At 44.2% G+C, this 16,834-nt stretch overlaps 1 protein-coding gene across 1 annotated transcript in view; it reads right to left on the bottom strand.

Annotated features, from left to right (window-relative positions):
- Positions 1-16,834, bottom strand: part of PRDM2 (PR/SET domain 2) — a 169,026-nt gene that overhangs the window by 72,146 nt on the left and 80,046 nt on the right. The window lies entirely within an intron of this gene.

The following is a 16,834-nucleotide window of genomic DNA, read 5'->3' as shown; positions in this document are numbered from 1 at the left end:
GAAGAGCAAGAGGGGGAGGGCTGCTGACTGGGCCAGGAGGGAAGGATTCTTCCCTCTGCTGGAAGGAGGACTGCACCTTCCCTGCCCCTCACCAGGGTAAGAAGGGCCACAGCATATACCAGGGCAAGAAGGGTGACAGCTGCAGCTTATACCAGGGCAAGAAGGGTGACAGCTGCAACTTATACCAGGGCAAGAAGGGTGACAGCTGCAGCTTATACCAGGACAAGAAGGGTGACAGCTGCAGCTTATACCAGGGCAAGAAGGGTGACAGCTGCAGCTTATACCAGGACAAGAAGGGTGACAGCTGCAGCTTATACCAGGGCAGGAAGGGTGACAGCTGCATCTTATACCAGGGCAAGAAGGGTGACAGCTGCAGCTTATACCAGGGCAGGAAGGGTGACAGCTGCAACTTATACCAGGGCAAGAAGGATGACAGCTGCAGCTTATACCAGGGCAAGAAGGGTGACAGCTGCAGCTTATACCAGGGCAAGAAGGGTGACAGCTGAAGCTTATACCAGGGCAGGAAGGGTGACAGCTGCAACTTATACCAGGGCAAGAAGGGTGACAGCTGCAGCTTATACCAGGACAAGAAGGGTGACAGCTGCAGCTTATACCAGGGCAGGAAGGGTGACAGCTGCATCTTATACCAGGGCAAGAAGGGTGACAGCTGCAGCTTATACCAGGGCAGGAAGGGTGACAGCTGCAACTTATACCAGGGCAAGAAGGATGACAGCTGCAGCTTATACCAGGGCAAGAAGGGTGACAGCTGCAGCTTATACCAGGGCAAGAAGGGTGACAGCTGCAGCTTATACCAGGGCAAGAAGGGTGACAGCTGCAACTTATACCAGGGCAAGAAGGATGACAGCTGCAGCTTATACCAGGGCAAGAAGGGTGACAGCTGCAGCTTATACCAGGGCAAGAAGGGTGACAGCTGCAACTTATACCAGGGCAAGAAGGATGACAGCTGCAGCTTATACCAGGGCAAGAAGGGTGACAGCTGCAACTTATACCAGGGCAAGAAGGATGACAGCTGCAGCTTATACCAGGGCAAGAAGGGAGACAGCTGCAGCTTATACCAGGGCAAGAAGGGTGACAGCTGTAGCTTATACCAGGGCAAGAAGGGTGACAGCTGCAGCTTATACCAGGGCAAGAAGGGTGACAGCTGTAGCTTATACCAGGGCAAGAAGGGTGACAGCTGCAGCTTATACCAGGGCAGGAAGGGTGACAGCTGCAGCTTATACCAGGGAAAGAAGGATGACAGCTGCATCTTATACCAGGGCAAGAAGGATGACAGCTGCAGCTTATACCAGGACAAGAAGGGTGACAGCTGCAGCTTATACCAGGGCAAGAAGGGTGACAGCTGTAGCTTATACCAGGGCAAGAAGGGTGACAGCTGCAGCTTATACCAGGGCAAGAAGGGTGACAGCTGCAACTTATACCAGGGCAAGAAGGGTGACAGCTGCAGCTTATACCAGGGCAAGAAGGGTGACAGCTGCTGCTTATACCAGGACAAGAAGGGTGACAGCTGCAGCTTATACCAGGGCAAGAAGGGTGACAGCTGCAATTTATACCAGGGCAAGAAGGGTGACAGCTGCATCTTATACCAGGGCAAGAAGGGTGACAGCTACAACTTATACCAGGACAGGAAGGGTGACAGCTGCAGCTTATACCAGGGCAGGAAGGGTGACAGCTGCAACTTATACCAGGGCAAGAAGGGTGACAGCTGCAGCTTATACCAGGGCAAGAAGGGTGACAGCTGCAACTTATACCAGGGCAAGAAGGGTGACAGCTGCAGCTTATACCAGGGCAAGAAGGATGACAGCTGCAACTTATACCAGGGCAAGAAGGGTGACAGCTGCAACTTATACCAGGGCAAGAAGGATGACAGCTGCAGCTTATACCAGGGCAAGAAGGGTGACAGCTGCAACTTATACCAGGGCAAGAAGGATGACAGCTGCAGCTTATACCAGGGAAAGAAGGGTGACAGCTGCAACTTATACCAGGGCAAGAAGGGTGACAGCTGCAGCTTATACCAGGGCAAGAAGGGTGACAGCTGCTGCTTATACCAGGACAAGAAGGGTGACAGCTGCAGCTTATACCAGGGCAAGAAGGGTGACAGCTGCAATTTATACCAGGGCAAGAAGGGTGACAGCTGCAGCTTATACCAGGGCAAGAAGGGTGACAGCTGCTGCTTATACCAGGGCAAGAAGGATGACAGCTGCAGCTTATACCAGGGCAAGAAGGGTGACAGCTACAACTTATACCAGGGCAGGAAGGGTGACAGCTGCAGCTTATACCAGGGCAAGAAGGGTGACAGCTGCAGCTTATACCAGGACAAGAAGGGTGACAGCTGCAGCTTATACCAGGGCAAGAAGGGTGACAGCTTATACCAGGGCAAGAAGGGTGACAGCTACAACTTATACCAGGGCAGGAAGGGTGACAGCTGCAGCTTATACCAGGGCAAGAAGGGTGACAGCTGCAGCTTATACCAGGACAAGAAGGGTGACAGCTGCAGCATATACCAGGGCAAGAAGGGTGACAGCTGCAGCTTATACCAGGACAAGAAGGGTGACAGCTGCAGCTTATACCAGGGCAAGAAGGATGACAGCTGCAGCTTATACCAGGACAAGAAGGGTGACAGCTGCAGTTTATACCAGGGCAAGAAGGGTGACAGCTTATACCAGGGCAAGAAGGGTGACAGCTACAACTTATACCAGGGCAGGAAGGGTGAGAGCTGCAGCTTATACCAGGGCAAGAAGGATGACAGCTGCAGCTTATACCAGGGCAAGAAGGGTGACAGCTGCAGCTTATACCAGGGCAAGAAGGATGACAGCTGCAGCTTATACCAGGGAAAGAATGGTGACAGCTGCAGCTTATACCAGGGCAAGAAGGATGACAGCTGCAGTTTATACCAGGGCAAGAAGGATGACAGCTGCAATTTATACCAGGGCAAGAAGGGTGACAGCTGCAACTTATACCAGGGAAAGAATGGTGACAGCTGCAGCTTATACCAGGGCAAGAAGGGTGACAGCTGCAGCTTATACCAGCGCAAGAAGGGTGACAGCTGGAACTTATACCAGGGCAAGAAGGGTGACAGCTGCAACTTATACCAGGGCAAGAAGGATGACAGCTGCAACTTATACCAGGGAAAGAAGGATGACAGCTGCAGCTTATACCAGGGCAAGAAGGGTGACAGCTGCAACTTATACCAGGGCAAGAAGGGTGACAGCTGCAACTTATACCAGGGCAAGAAGGATGACAGCTGCAGCTTATACCAGGGAAAGAAGGATGACAGCTGCAGCTTATACCAGGGCAAGAAGGGTGACAGCTGCAGCTTTTACCAGGGCAAGAAGGGTGACAGCTGCAGCTTATACCAGGGCAGAAGGGCCACAGCTTTTACCAGGGCAAGAAGGGAGACAGCTGCAACTTATACCAGGGCAGGAAGGGTGACAGCTGCAGCTTATACCAGGGCAAGAAGGGTGACAGCTGCAATTTATACCAGGGCACGAAGGGTGACAGCTGCAGCTTATACCAGGGCAAGAAGGGTGACAGCTACAGCTTATACCTGGGCAGAAGGGTGACAGCTGCAAGGCAAGAAGGGTGACAGCTGCAGCTTATACCAGGGCAAGAAGGGCGAGAGCTGCAGTTTATACCAGGGCAAGAAGGGCGAGAGCTGCAACTTATACCAGGGCAACAGCTGCAACTTATACCTGGGCAAGAAGGGTGACAGCTGCAGCTAATAACAGGGCAAGAAGGGTGACAGATGCAGCTTATACCAGGGCAAGAAGGGTGACAGCTGCAACTTATACCAGGGCAAGAAGGGTGACAGCTGCTGCTTATACCAGGGCAAGAAGGGTGACAGTTGCAGCTTATACCAGGGCAAGAAGGGTGACAGCTGCAGCTTATACCAGGGCAAGAAGGGTGACAGCTGCAGCTTATACCAGGGCAAGAAGGGTGACAGCTGCAACTTATACCAGGGCAAGAAGGGTGACAGCTGCAACTTATACCAGGGCAAGAAGGGTGACAGCTGCAGCTTATACCAGGGCAAGAAGGGTGACAGCTGCAGCTTATACCAGGGCAAGAAGGGAGACAGCTGCAGCATATACCAGGGCAAGAAGGGTGACAGCTGCAACTTATACCAGGGCAGGAAGGGTGACAGCTGCAGCTTATACCAGGGCAAGAAGGGTGACAGCTGCAGCTTATACCAGGGCAAGAAGGATGACAGCTGCAGCTTATACCAGGACAAGAAGGGTGACAGCTACAACTTATACCAGGGCAAGAAGGGTGACAGCTGCAGCTTATACCAGGGCAAGAAGGATGACAGCTGCAGCTTATACCAGGACAAGAAGGGTGACAGCTACAACTTATACCAGGGCAAGAAGGGTGACAGCTGCAGCTTATACCAGGGCAAGAAGGGTGACAGCTGCATCTTATACCAGGGCAAGAAGGGTGACAGCTACAACTTATACCAGAGGGAGAAGGACCACAGCTGCAGCTTATACCAGGACAAGAAGGGTGACAGCTGCAGCTTATACCAGGGCAAGAAGGGTGACAGCTACAACTTATACCAGAGGGAGAAGGACCACAGCTGCAGTGCACAACAAAGTCCACAAACTGGGCTCCAAAATGGGGATATGTCGTCTTAGGAAGCAAAAAGAGAAAAAGAAAGAGAGAGAGGGAGACAGAGGAGAGAGAGAACAAGACAGAGAGTGAGGAGACAGAGAAAGATACAGAGAGATAGAGAGAAATTAGATTATTTTTTTTTTTAACAGTAAGAAAGGATCTCTTAACCCTTGAAGCACTGATCACACAGACAATTATGGTTCTTATTGTGAAAACAGGAAAATGCAGCAAAATATTGAATGTGTCAGCAAAGTATTGAATATTAGATTCTGCTCAACATATTCTTACAACTGGTATGATTTAACCCCTGAGGTGCTCTCACACAGTGCAGTTTTGTATAGGCCTTTTCTGATGCAGTTTGAAGCCACATTCAGGTGCACATTGAAATGAATGAGATAATATACAGAACCTACTTCTACTCCTAATGTGGATCGTAATACAGTCAAATGCAAAAGTTTAGGCCCCCTTGCATTTTAATTTATAAATAATTGGGGGGTTTATGTCAGCAATTTAATTTTGAGCTATCAAGTATAAGAGAAACAGTAATATTTCAGTAATAAAATGAGGCTTATTGTATGAACAGAAAATCTGCAGGTGAATAAATTTGGGCCCTAATATAAATATCCTACTAATATTTAGTTTCTCCTACTTTAGGCGTCCTCTCCCTGTTGAAAGTACTGACCCCGTTTAACTAGTCACAGGCCTCTCACCTCAGCCAAACCAGATAACCCTGGTCTGTACTGACAAGGGGCAAACACCCCGAAACAGCTGTCTGCAGATGGGTCCTCTCTCCTTCTGGAGAGAGTTCTGGCTTGGCATAAATCCCAATTAGTTCTGAGACTTCTTAACTGGAGCCTGAGCTGTTTGCAGGACACACTACCTGTGAAGGTGGTGTGATGAGCTGATTTGCATATTTTTTTACCCAGGAGCCCGCAGAGTGCTATATGGCCTACTTGAATCTCCGTTTTACACCAGAAGTGGTGTCCTCTCCCTGAGGAAAGTACTGACCCCGTCCTACAGAAATTCCATCCTTTAGCTGTAAGGAGAGTCTGGATTCTAGTTGAAGATATTTTGGACCAAACATTTCCAGTTCAGTTCGGCTTGATGGTGGCCGAGCATGGATGGCGGCTTTACATCACACCACAGACTGTCAATGATATTTACGCCTGGGGACTGGGATGGCCATTCCACAACATGATGCCCCTTGTTATGACCAAATAACTCCAACTTTGTTTCATCAGTCCACAGCACCTTCTTACAAAATGAAGCTGGCTTGTTTAAATGTGTTTGCATCTCAAGTGACTCTACTAGAGATAAGCAAACTTACAGTGATTCGATTCGTCACTAACTTCTCGGCTCAGGGGGTTGCTGACTTTATCCTGCATAAATTAGTTCAGCTTTCAGGTGCTCCGGTGGCTGGAGACTCTCCTAGGACTGTATCCACCTTCTCCAGCCACCGGAGCACCAGAAAGCTGAACTAATTTATGCAGGATAAAGTCAGCAAACGCCGAGCCGAGTAGTTTGTGACGAATCAAATTAATGTAACTTCCCTAATCTCTAGACTCTGCATTGATCCAAAAGCACAATTATTTATAAAATGAAAATCATGGAAATTTTCTGGGGTGCCTAAATATTTTCATAGAACTCTAGATTAGTTAATATACAGAACAGACACTTCTACTAGTGTGGATCATAATGGATTAGATGATATACAGAACAGACGCTTCTTCTTCTTCTACAAGTGTGGTCATTATGGATTAGATAATATACAGAACAGACGCTTCTTCCACTCCTGGTGTGGATCATAATGGATTAGATAACATACAGAACAGAAGCTTCTTCCACTACTGGTGTGGATCATAATGGATTAGATAATATACAGAACAGACGCTTCTTCCACTCCTGGTGTGGATCATAATGGATTAGATAATATACAGAACAGAAGCTTCTTCCACTACTGGTGTGGATCATAATGGATTAGATAATATACAGAACAGAAGCTTCTTCCACTACTGGTGTGGATCATAATGATTAGATAATATACAGAACAGACGCTTCTTTCACTCCTGGTGTGGATCATAATGGATTAGATAATATACAGAACAGACGCTTCTTCCACTCCTGGTGTGGATCATAATGGATTAGATAATATACAGAACAGAAGCTTCTTCCACTACTGGTGTGGATCATAATGGATTAGATAATATACAGAACAGAAGCTTCTTCCACTACTGGTGTGGATCATAATGATTAGATAATATACAGAACAGACGCTTCTTTCACTCCTGGTGTGGATCATAATGGATTAGATAATATACAGAACAGAAGCTTCTTCCACTACTGGTGTGGATCATAATGGATTAGATAATATACAGAACAGACGCTTCTTCTTCTTCTACAAGTGTGGATCATTATGGATTAGATAATATACAGAACAGACGCTTCTTCCACTCCTGGTGTGGATCATAATGGATTAGATAATATACAGAACAGAAGCTTCTTCCACTACTGGTGTGGATCATAATGGATTAGATAACATACAGAACAGAAGCTTCTTCCACTACTGGTGTGGATCATAATGGATTAGATAATATACAGAACAGACGCTTCTTTCACTCCTGGTGTGGATCATAATGGATTAGATAATATACAGAACAGACGCTTCTTCTTCTTCTACAAGTGTGGATCATTATGGATTAGATAATATACAGAACAGACGCTCCTTCCACTCCTGGTGTGGATCATAATGGATTAGATAACATACAGAACAGACGCTTCTTCTACGTTTTTTACTTGGTATTGTACAGTTTCAGATGAATTGTGTTTGGTCAGTAATTGTTGCCTGTATTGATTCAGCCATTTCCGTCCACACAGATATCTTGGAATTTACATGTTGTATTTATGTAATGTCCTAGAAAATCTTTTATTTTTATCAATCTGGGGGGTGATACAGTAACAAATGAATCCATATATGTGTCTAATATTTCACAACTTTTTTACCATAATTCCACTTTTCTGAATTCTAAGAGCCATAGCTTTTGTTTTCCTGTAGGGATCGGTCTGAGCTCTTGTTTTATTGCAGAACGTGTTTTGTAGATTTCATTCCTTTGTATTTTTTTTTTTTTTTTTTTTATTCCTTTTTTTTATTTGGAAAGTTGGATTTACAAAAAAAAAACCTTCTGTAAGGGTGCATTCACATTACATTTTTGCTATACAGTTGCCATATACGGTTTTCTATTTGACCACCAATACAAAAACTTACACAACTAAATGTACCAGGTTGTGTTGGTTTTTGTCCAGGTATGATGTTTGTAGTGCCGCAGCGCTGAGGGACGACTTCTGCACATCCCTCGGCTGGGGGAGTCTGCCGGCTGCTCTGGTGACTGCAGTAGCACTTGAACTACAATTCCCATCAAGGAACAGTCTGTTCCATGTTGGGAGTAGTAGTAGAGGGACCAATCTCACTCCTGAGATCCACTGCGATCCTAACTTATAAACCAGGGAAGCGGGCAGCATGCCAGTGATGTAAAGAATAGAACATCTCTGCGCTGTAACTTCATATTCCCCGCCGGAAGCCCTGATTGGCCGGCATTACAGTGATGCAGTAAAATTACTTACTATAAAAATACTTATGGTTTGTCAGTTTTTGTTTCCCATTTTTTGGGGAGAAAAAAATGATACAAAACGTATGTTAAAATTGTGATGTGAATGATTATTGGCACAATAAATTATATATTTTTTATTATATTTACTGAGTTAGCCCCCTCCCTGTGTCTAACCACTTAGATTGATTGCAGCATCTGAGGGGTTAAATGGCTGGGATCAGGGTTATCTGCCATCCCCGGAGGAGATCCGACACAGAACCATACAGGTACAGAGCATTGCGTTAACCCCTGGGGGTCAGCACTGAATATGGGGGATCTCACCAAGAGTTACATTTCTCTGCTAAATATACGACTAAACAGATTGAGGAAAAATGGGATAATACAGTGACGTCCTTCAGTCATCCGTTCTATAGTTCATTTTGTGGTATTTGTTTTGGACTCCTGGTTTTCCCTTGTAGTTGATCTTGGTGTCGGTCTTTGGCCATGACAAATCCATGGACCCCACTAATTCTAGATTGTCCAAGTTGTCATGAACTGGACCTAAACTAAACTTCTTACACAGATATACTGGAGAAGTAAACCTGTGGAGCCTTGGCACGTGTACGTGAAGAAATCCGATAGATGTAACAGCTCCCTCATACTCTAGCTCAGCGTTTCCCAACCAATGGACCTCCAGCTGTTTAAGAACTACAACATCCAGCAAACCCTGACAGCCAAAGGCTGGTGGCACAATGGTTGAGAAACACTGCTCTAGCTTTATGCCCAAATTACAGAAACAGTAGGCGACCGCGGGGAAATGCAAACTAAGGACTTCACTTTAGTTTGTATTTTGTGGGAGAATGTGACACAACACTTGGAGAAACGTATCCAGAAGTCCCTGATGTGGTAGACAATGCACTGGTCTGACCGGAGGCCAATAAAAAAAAACATAGCAAGGTCCTTACATAGGAAGTATGCCTGACATTAGCAGTACCTAGGATCACAAAATTTAGTCTCAGAAGGAAGTATAATAGAGCTAAGGGACTATCATGTGTTCCCAGCTATGGCCAAAGCAGAACCAGGTGCGTAATTTGTAGATTCTGGGCCCTAATGCAAGATTTGCTCCTGGCCCCCTGTCTACCAGGTGCCATTTATAATACTGGTCTCTAATGCGGTAAATGTGCTTTAGGTTCTCCTGGGCACCAGTGCCCCGGAGCGACTGTTACCTCTGCAACCCCTATAGTTACACCACTCAGAACTAACCAGAAAAGATCAATGTCCACCTTTATTCCCAGGCTAGGGGGGTGGATTTGGGACAGGCTTCTGCAATCATTGACTAGGAGTGCTACATGTGACTAGATCCTTGTTCAACTGAACAAGAAATGTAACATACAAACAAATTAACCCTGTACATGCTGTTGACCTCAGTGTATGCAAATAATGAAAAATACTTGTGAAATGTAGAAAACACCTTGGCCTTCAGCACCTGAAATTCACATTACAGTTCCAGCAAACCCTTTATACAACCTGACTCCTCTGGAAAAAAAACTTTGCTGGGCCACCAAATCTCTATGGAAGTAAAACAGAATGACCATGACCTTCACAGCCATAAATAGTACAGCTGTCAAATTAATGTATGTACGCACAAAGTACCATTTTACTATTGCCATTTTTGCCATTCCCAAACTACTATATGTGAACGTAACCGGCCTCACAAGAGCTCTGTTCTCCTGTCTTCCTCCACTGACCCACACAGAACGTAGTCCCTCAGCTGCAGAGATCTCACATGGAGCTATTAGACTGAATCTCTGCAGAATTTTCTTCTCTGCTGCCTCAAACAATTTATCTTCTTTATTATCTGTGCTTTATATACTTCCTTTACGCACTTCTATAAGCTTGTATACGTAGATGGCGAGGAAATACTTCTACACATACATTAATTCTCTATGAATTTCTGTGTAGCCCTAGTTCTCTCCCTTTGTTATGATGTACAAATCTCTACACAGGTATCAATGTGCCTGTTGGGAAGGCCGCACCGAAATTTGTGTGTCCATCACTGGACACTGCAAAACACGGAACCAGAGGGGGTGCTACCACTGACATCAATGTAACACTATTCTCATAATAGAAACAGATTTATTTATTCTTTATTACTGTAGAAATGCTTCTTTCTTACATATTGTGAGAATACACAGAATGTCTGGTGGGATAACTCCTTTAAGAAATGAACCCCTTAGACATTGTGAGGGCATCACGACCACAGAGCAGATCTCATTCCCCTCCACAGATGATCGCCCAGTGTTTTCTGCCCCGGCTGTATACCCCTCCTGATGTTTCTGCCCCTCACCGTGTCCTTCTGGGTGTAGATCTGGTATCTCCTGGTATTGTGTGATGAGGACTCTGCATAGTCCGGGAATTTGGTGTCACCATTTATATATCCTACTCGGGAGCTGAGATCTTTAACACATTAAAGAAGACGACGTGTATGAAGGGAAAATCTCTGATATTTGTAAGATCCTGCGATGTCGTCTACTGTCAAGTTGACAAGAATTTGTAATGTCAGTTTCTGGTAAAGTAGGGTGACCGGTGTGTGGGAGCTGGAATGGTGACCATATAACGGCCCCCAGTATGCAGCTTATTATATAGTGACAGATTCCCAGCTTCAGTGCTCAAGCCATTCCAGACTGAGGAAAAGCTGGGTGGCTTCCATATTGCCTATCTTGCTGGTATAGTCATTTTTAGTTCTACTTTAATTCCCGGGTAAAGTTAAAATGAAAACCCCAGGAAATGTTCACAGCATTTCTGAGTCCTCTTCTTCTCTCACGCATATAATCTTCCCTCAGATATTTGGCAGACCACCATATTGCCTGTTTTGTCTTCACCCATAAAATCAGTATCTGCCCAAAAAATCTGAGCTTGAGCGATAATACAACCTTTATAACGTTTTGTTTTTTTTATCTCCTCCTCAAAATAAAAAAGCATTTTTTTTGTTAATTTCCTTTTAAATAGCTCCACAGAACTACGTATTTGGTAACACCACAATTGTAGAAATCTGTACAAAAAATTTTCATTTTACTGTAAAAAATAAAAAATGTACCCCAAAATGGTACTAATAAAAACATCCAATAATAAAAACAAGTTCTCAAAATAAAAGTAATATCAGGAAGTATTACTTTACTAAGAGAGTAGTGGATGCATGGGATAGCCTCCCTGCTGAAGTGGTGGCTGTAAGCATGGGATAGGCATTAGGCTATCCTTAATATAAGATATAGGCATAAGGCTATCCTTGATATAAGCATTAAGCTATCCTTTATGTAAAATAGACATTGGCATAAGGCTATCCTTCATATAAGATAGGGCTAGACATAAGACTATCCTTCATATAAGATAGGGCTAGATATAAGACTATCCTTCATATAAGATAGGTATAAGGCTATCCTTCATATACAATAGGAATAGGCATAAGGCTAATCCTTCATATAAAATAGGAATTGGCATAAGGCTTTCCTTCATATAAGATAGGGATAGGTATAAGGCTATCCTTCATATAAGATAGGGATAGGCATAAGGCTATCCTTCATATAAGATAGAGATAGGTATAAGGCTATCCTTCATATAAGATAGGGAGAGACATGAGGCCATCCTTCATATAAGATATAGATAGGTATAAGGCTATCCTTCAAATAAGATATATGAAGGATAGCCTTATATCTATCTCTATCTTATTTGAAGGATAGCCTTATACCTATCTCTATCTTATATAAAGGATAGCCTTATACCTATCTATATCTTATATGAAGGATAGCCTTATATCTATCTCTAAGATATAGATAGGTATAAGGCTATCCTTTATATAAGATAGAGATAGGTATAAGGCTATCCTTCATCTAAGATAGGGACAGGTATAAGGATATCCTTCATATAAGATAGAGATAGGTATAAGGCTATCCTTCATATAAGATAGAGATAGGTATAAGGCTATCCTTCATATAAGATAGAGATAGGTATAAGGCTATCCTTCATATAAGATAGAGATAGGTATAAGGCTATCCTTCATATAAGATAGGGATAGGTATAAGGATATCCTTCATATAAGATAGAGATAGGTATAAGGCTATCCTTCATATAAGATAGAGATAGGTATAAGGCTATCCTTCATATAAGATAGAGATAGGTATAAGGCTACCCTCCATATAAGATAGAGATAGGTATAAGGCTATCCTTCATATAAGATAGAGATAGGTATAAGGCTATCCTTCATATAAGATAGAGATAGGTATAAGGCTATCCTTCATATAAGATAGGGATAGGTATAGGGCTATCCTTCATATAAGATAGGGGTAGGTATAAGTAGGGATGTGGAAATTTAATAAAAAAACTACTTGTCCACGGGACTAAAACGGAGCAAAATCTACTTGTCCCTCCTAACGATCCACTTCTCTGGACCAATTTTCACTTTTACAGTCTTATTTTTTCCTCCTCGCCCTATAATATCCATAACTACCTACTATAATGATACCTACCTACTATAATGACACCTTTTCATTTTTCAATAACATATTCTCCGAACCAAAAAATATATAAATATAATTGGTGAAGTGAACTTGAAATAGTAAAAGATAATTTTGCAGATTTGGTGGTTTTCTTTTCTGCGCCATTTACCTTGTGGTCAGATAACATGTTGTTTTGATACTTTACGTCGCCTGATTACAGCGATACCAGATTTGTATAGTTTCCGTCATGTTTTACTAATTAAAAAAAAATGTATTGCCATTTTTTGACCCCTGCTTTTTTTCTTTTTTTTTTTCGCATACCAGGCTGTATGAGGGCTAATTTTTTGCGCCATAATCTGTCTTTTGTATCCGTACCATTTTGGTATTGATCTGACTATTTAATCGTTTTTAAACTTTTTTTTTTCTGGGATATTATAAAAATTGCAATTCTGTGGTTTGGTATTTTTTTTTACATTTACGTCATTTACTGTACAGGATACGTAATGAAATATTGTAATAATTCGTCCAATTACGCACGCAGCGATACTAAATATGTTTATTTTTATTATGTTTACATGTTTTTATTTAGGAAAAGGGGGGATTTGAACTTTTAACATGTAATGGGTTAATGTGTGTATTTAAAACTTTTATTTAAACTTTATTAATTTTTTACACTTTATTAGACTTTTAGGAGGAATCATTAGATTCCTCATACAGATCAGTTCTATTGAACTCTATTGATCTGTGTGCTCTGTGATCTATTGATAGAGCCTAGTCCAGCCGGGATCCATCAATGACAGAGCCACAGACACCAGGGAACAGAGGTAAGCCCTCCGGCTACCTCTATAATGGATCTCCCCCATGCGATCACGCTATGGGGGGGGATCCACCCCACTAGCCCACCAGGGAGCATTCACATGTCCCTTTAGATGCTGCTGTCAGCTTTCACAGCGGCGATCTAAAGGGTTAATAGCCAGCCGCGGCAATCGCTGCATGCTGGCTATTAGCGGCGGCCCCCAGCTACTGAGAACAGCCGGGGGCTGCAGAGTATGGAGCGGGCAGGAGTCGGGAGCCCGCTCCATACACACTGCCGAGTGCCACCGCGCTTGTCAGGTCCGGCCCCGCTTGCCCGAAGCCGGGCAAAGGGACGGAAAAATTCACCTGGCCGGCACCCAGAACTGCATGTCCCGGGCATCGGTTGTTAGGAATTCCACATTCCTGTATAAGGCTATCCTTCATATAAGATATAGATAGGTATAAGGCAACCTTTCATATAAGATAGGGATAAGCATAAGGCTATCCTTCATATAAGATAGGTATACGGCTATCCTTCATAGAGAATAGGGATAGGCATAAGGCTAACCTTCATATAAGATAGCGCCAGGGACTATTCATATTATTTAGAATATTGGGCAGACTAGATGGTTCTAATCCACAGACACATTCTAGGTTTCTCTCAGAATGAGGCGACACAGATATTACTTTATTTTATAACATGCTTATATTGTGCAAAAGTAGTAAAACGTTAAAAACGAATATACTAATTTGATAAGGGAGAAGGAAGGCTGCGCTCATCACCTACTGACTTATATGGGAGAGTACTGTGGTTATGCTCTGTGTCCTGTGAAGAGTTCACTGCACAGAAGAAAGAAGGCTGTGCCCATCACCTACTGATTGCTATGGAAGAGTACTGTGGTTATGCTCTGTTCCCTGTGCTGAGTTCACTGTACAGGAGAAGGAAGGCTGTGCCCATCACCTACTGATTGATATGGGAGAGTACTGTGGTCATGCTCTGTGCCCTGTGCCGAGTTCACAGTAGAGGAGAAGGAAGGCTGTGCCCATCACCTACTGACTTATGTGGGAGCGTACTGTGGGCATGCTCTGTGCCCTGTGCCGAGTTCACAGTACAGGAGAAGGAAGGCTGTGTCCATCACCTACTGATTGATATGGGAGAGTACTGTGGTTATGCTCTGTGTCCCGTGAAGAGTTCACTGCACAGAATAAAGAAGGCTGTGCCCATCACCTACTGATTGATATGGGAGAGTGCTGTGGTTATGCTCTGTTCCCTGTGCTGAGTTCACTGTACAGTAGAAGGAAGGCTGTGCCCATCACCTACTGATTGATATGGGAGAGTACTGTGGTCATGCTCTGTGCCCTGTGCCGAGTTCACAGTACAGGAGAAGGAAGGCTGTGTCCATTAACTTCTGATTGATATGGGAGAGTACTGTGGTTATGCTCTGTTTCCTGTGCTGAGTTCACTGTACAGGAGAAGGAAGGCTGTGCCCATCACCTACTGATTGATATGGGAGAGTACTGTGGTCATGCTCTGTGCCCTATTCTGAGTTCACAGTACAGGAGAAGGAAGGCTGTGCCCATCACCTACTGACTGATATGGGAGTGTACTGTGGGTATGCTCTGTGCCCTATTCTGAGTTCACAGTACAGGAGAAGGAAGGCTGTGGAGGGAGGGGTTAGAATAGTTAATAGGGATAGGAGAGGGGTAGGGGTTAGAATATTTAATAGGGATAGGAGCGGGGGGAGGGTTTAGAATAGTTAATAGGGATAGGAGCGGGGGAGGGGTTAGAATAGTTAATAGGGATAGAAGGGGGAGGGGTTAGAATAGTTAATAGGGATAGGAGCAGGGGGGAGGGATTAGAATAGTTAATAGGGATAGGAGAGGGGGAGGGGTTAGAATAGTTAATAGGGATAGGAGAGGGGTAGGGGTTAGAATATTTAATAGGGATAGGAGCGGGGGGGGGGGTTTAGAATAGTTAATAGGGATAGGAGCGGGGGGAGGGGTTAGAATAGTTAATAGGGATAGAAGGGGGAGGGGTTAGAATAGTTAATAGGGATAGGAGCAGGGGGGAGGGATTAGAATAGTTAATAGGGATAGGAGAGGGGGAGGGGTTAGAATAGTTAATAGGGATAGGTGTGGGGAGAGGGGTTAGAATAGTTAATAGGGATAGGAGGGAGGGGTTTGAATAGTTATTAGGGAAAGGAGTGGGGGAGGGGTTAGAATAGTCAATAGGAATAGGAGCGGAGGGAGGGGTTAGAATAGAGACAAAAAGACTCATTGCCAAAGAGAGTAAAACTAACCCCAAAATGTTCATTAAGGGTGCGTTCCCACCTGGCGTATATACAGCGTACAGCGGGAAATACGCTGCATATTCCTTTATCACTATACACTCAGGGCTTTCCGGCAACAGCCCTATGCGTATAGTACATTTTGGAGGCGTGGCCGTGCGTCATAGTCACGTCGGCACACGGCCCTGCCTCCAAAACTTACTACACGCATAGGGCTGCCTCCGGAAAGCCCTGAGTGTATAGTGATAAAGGAATATGCAGCGTATTTCCTGCTGCTGCTGCACATTTTGCGCAGCGTGAAATACACTGCTTGTACGCCAGGTGGGAACGCACCCTAACTATTTAAATAGCAAAAAAGTTAAAAATGAAAGTGTTGGCCCTTTAAAAAATTATGAGGAAGAAATTATAGACGGGGATCAGGAAAAAGCAAATATATTAAACAAATTCTTCTCCACTGTATTCACTGAGGAAAATGAAATGCCAGGTGAAATACAGCGAGATAAGGTAAAAGCCCCAGTACAGGTCACCTGTCTAACCCAGGAAGAAGTACAGGTCACCTGTCTAACCCAGGAAGAAGTACAGGTCACCTGTCTAACTCAGGAAGAATTACAGGTCACCTGTCTAACCCAGGAAGAATTACAGGTCACCTGTCTAACCCTGGAAGAAGTACAGGTCACCTGTCTAACCCTGGAAGAAGTACAGGTCACCTGTCTAACCCTGGAAGAAGTACAGGTCACCTGTTTAACCCAGGAAGAAGTACAGGTCACCTGTCTATCCCAGGAAGAAGTACAATGCCGGCTACAAAAAACCTAAATAGACAAATCAGCAGGTCCAGATGGCATTCACCCGCGTGTTCTAAAGGAATTAAGTAATGTAATAGACAGACCCCTGTTTTTAATATTCAGGGACTCTATAGTAACAGGGACTGTTCCCCAGGACTGGCACATGGCAAATGTGGTGTCAATATTTAAAAAGGGGTCAAAAGGTGACCCCGGGAATTATAGTTTAACCTCCGTTGTATGTAAATTGTTTGAGGGTTTTCTAAGAGATG

Source organism: Hyla sarda, unplaced genomic scaffold (assembly GCF_029499605.1).
Source record: "Hyla sarda isolate aHylSar1 unplaced genomic scaffold, aHylSar1.hap1 scaffold_301, whole genome shotgun sequence".
Classification (NCBI taxonomy): Eukaryota; Metazoa; Chordata; class Amphibia; order Anura; family Hylidae; genus Hyla; species Hyla sarda.
The sequence above is the reverse complement of the archived record's forward strand: the minus strand, read 5'-3'. Positions and strand labels throughout refer to the sequence as shown.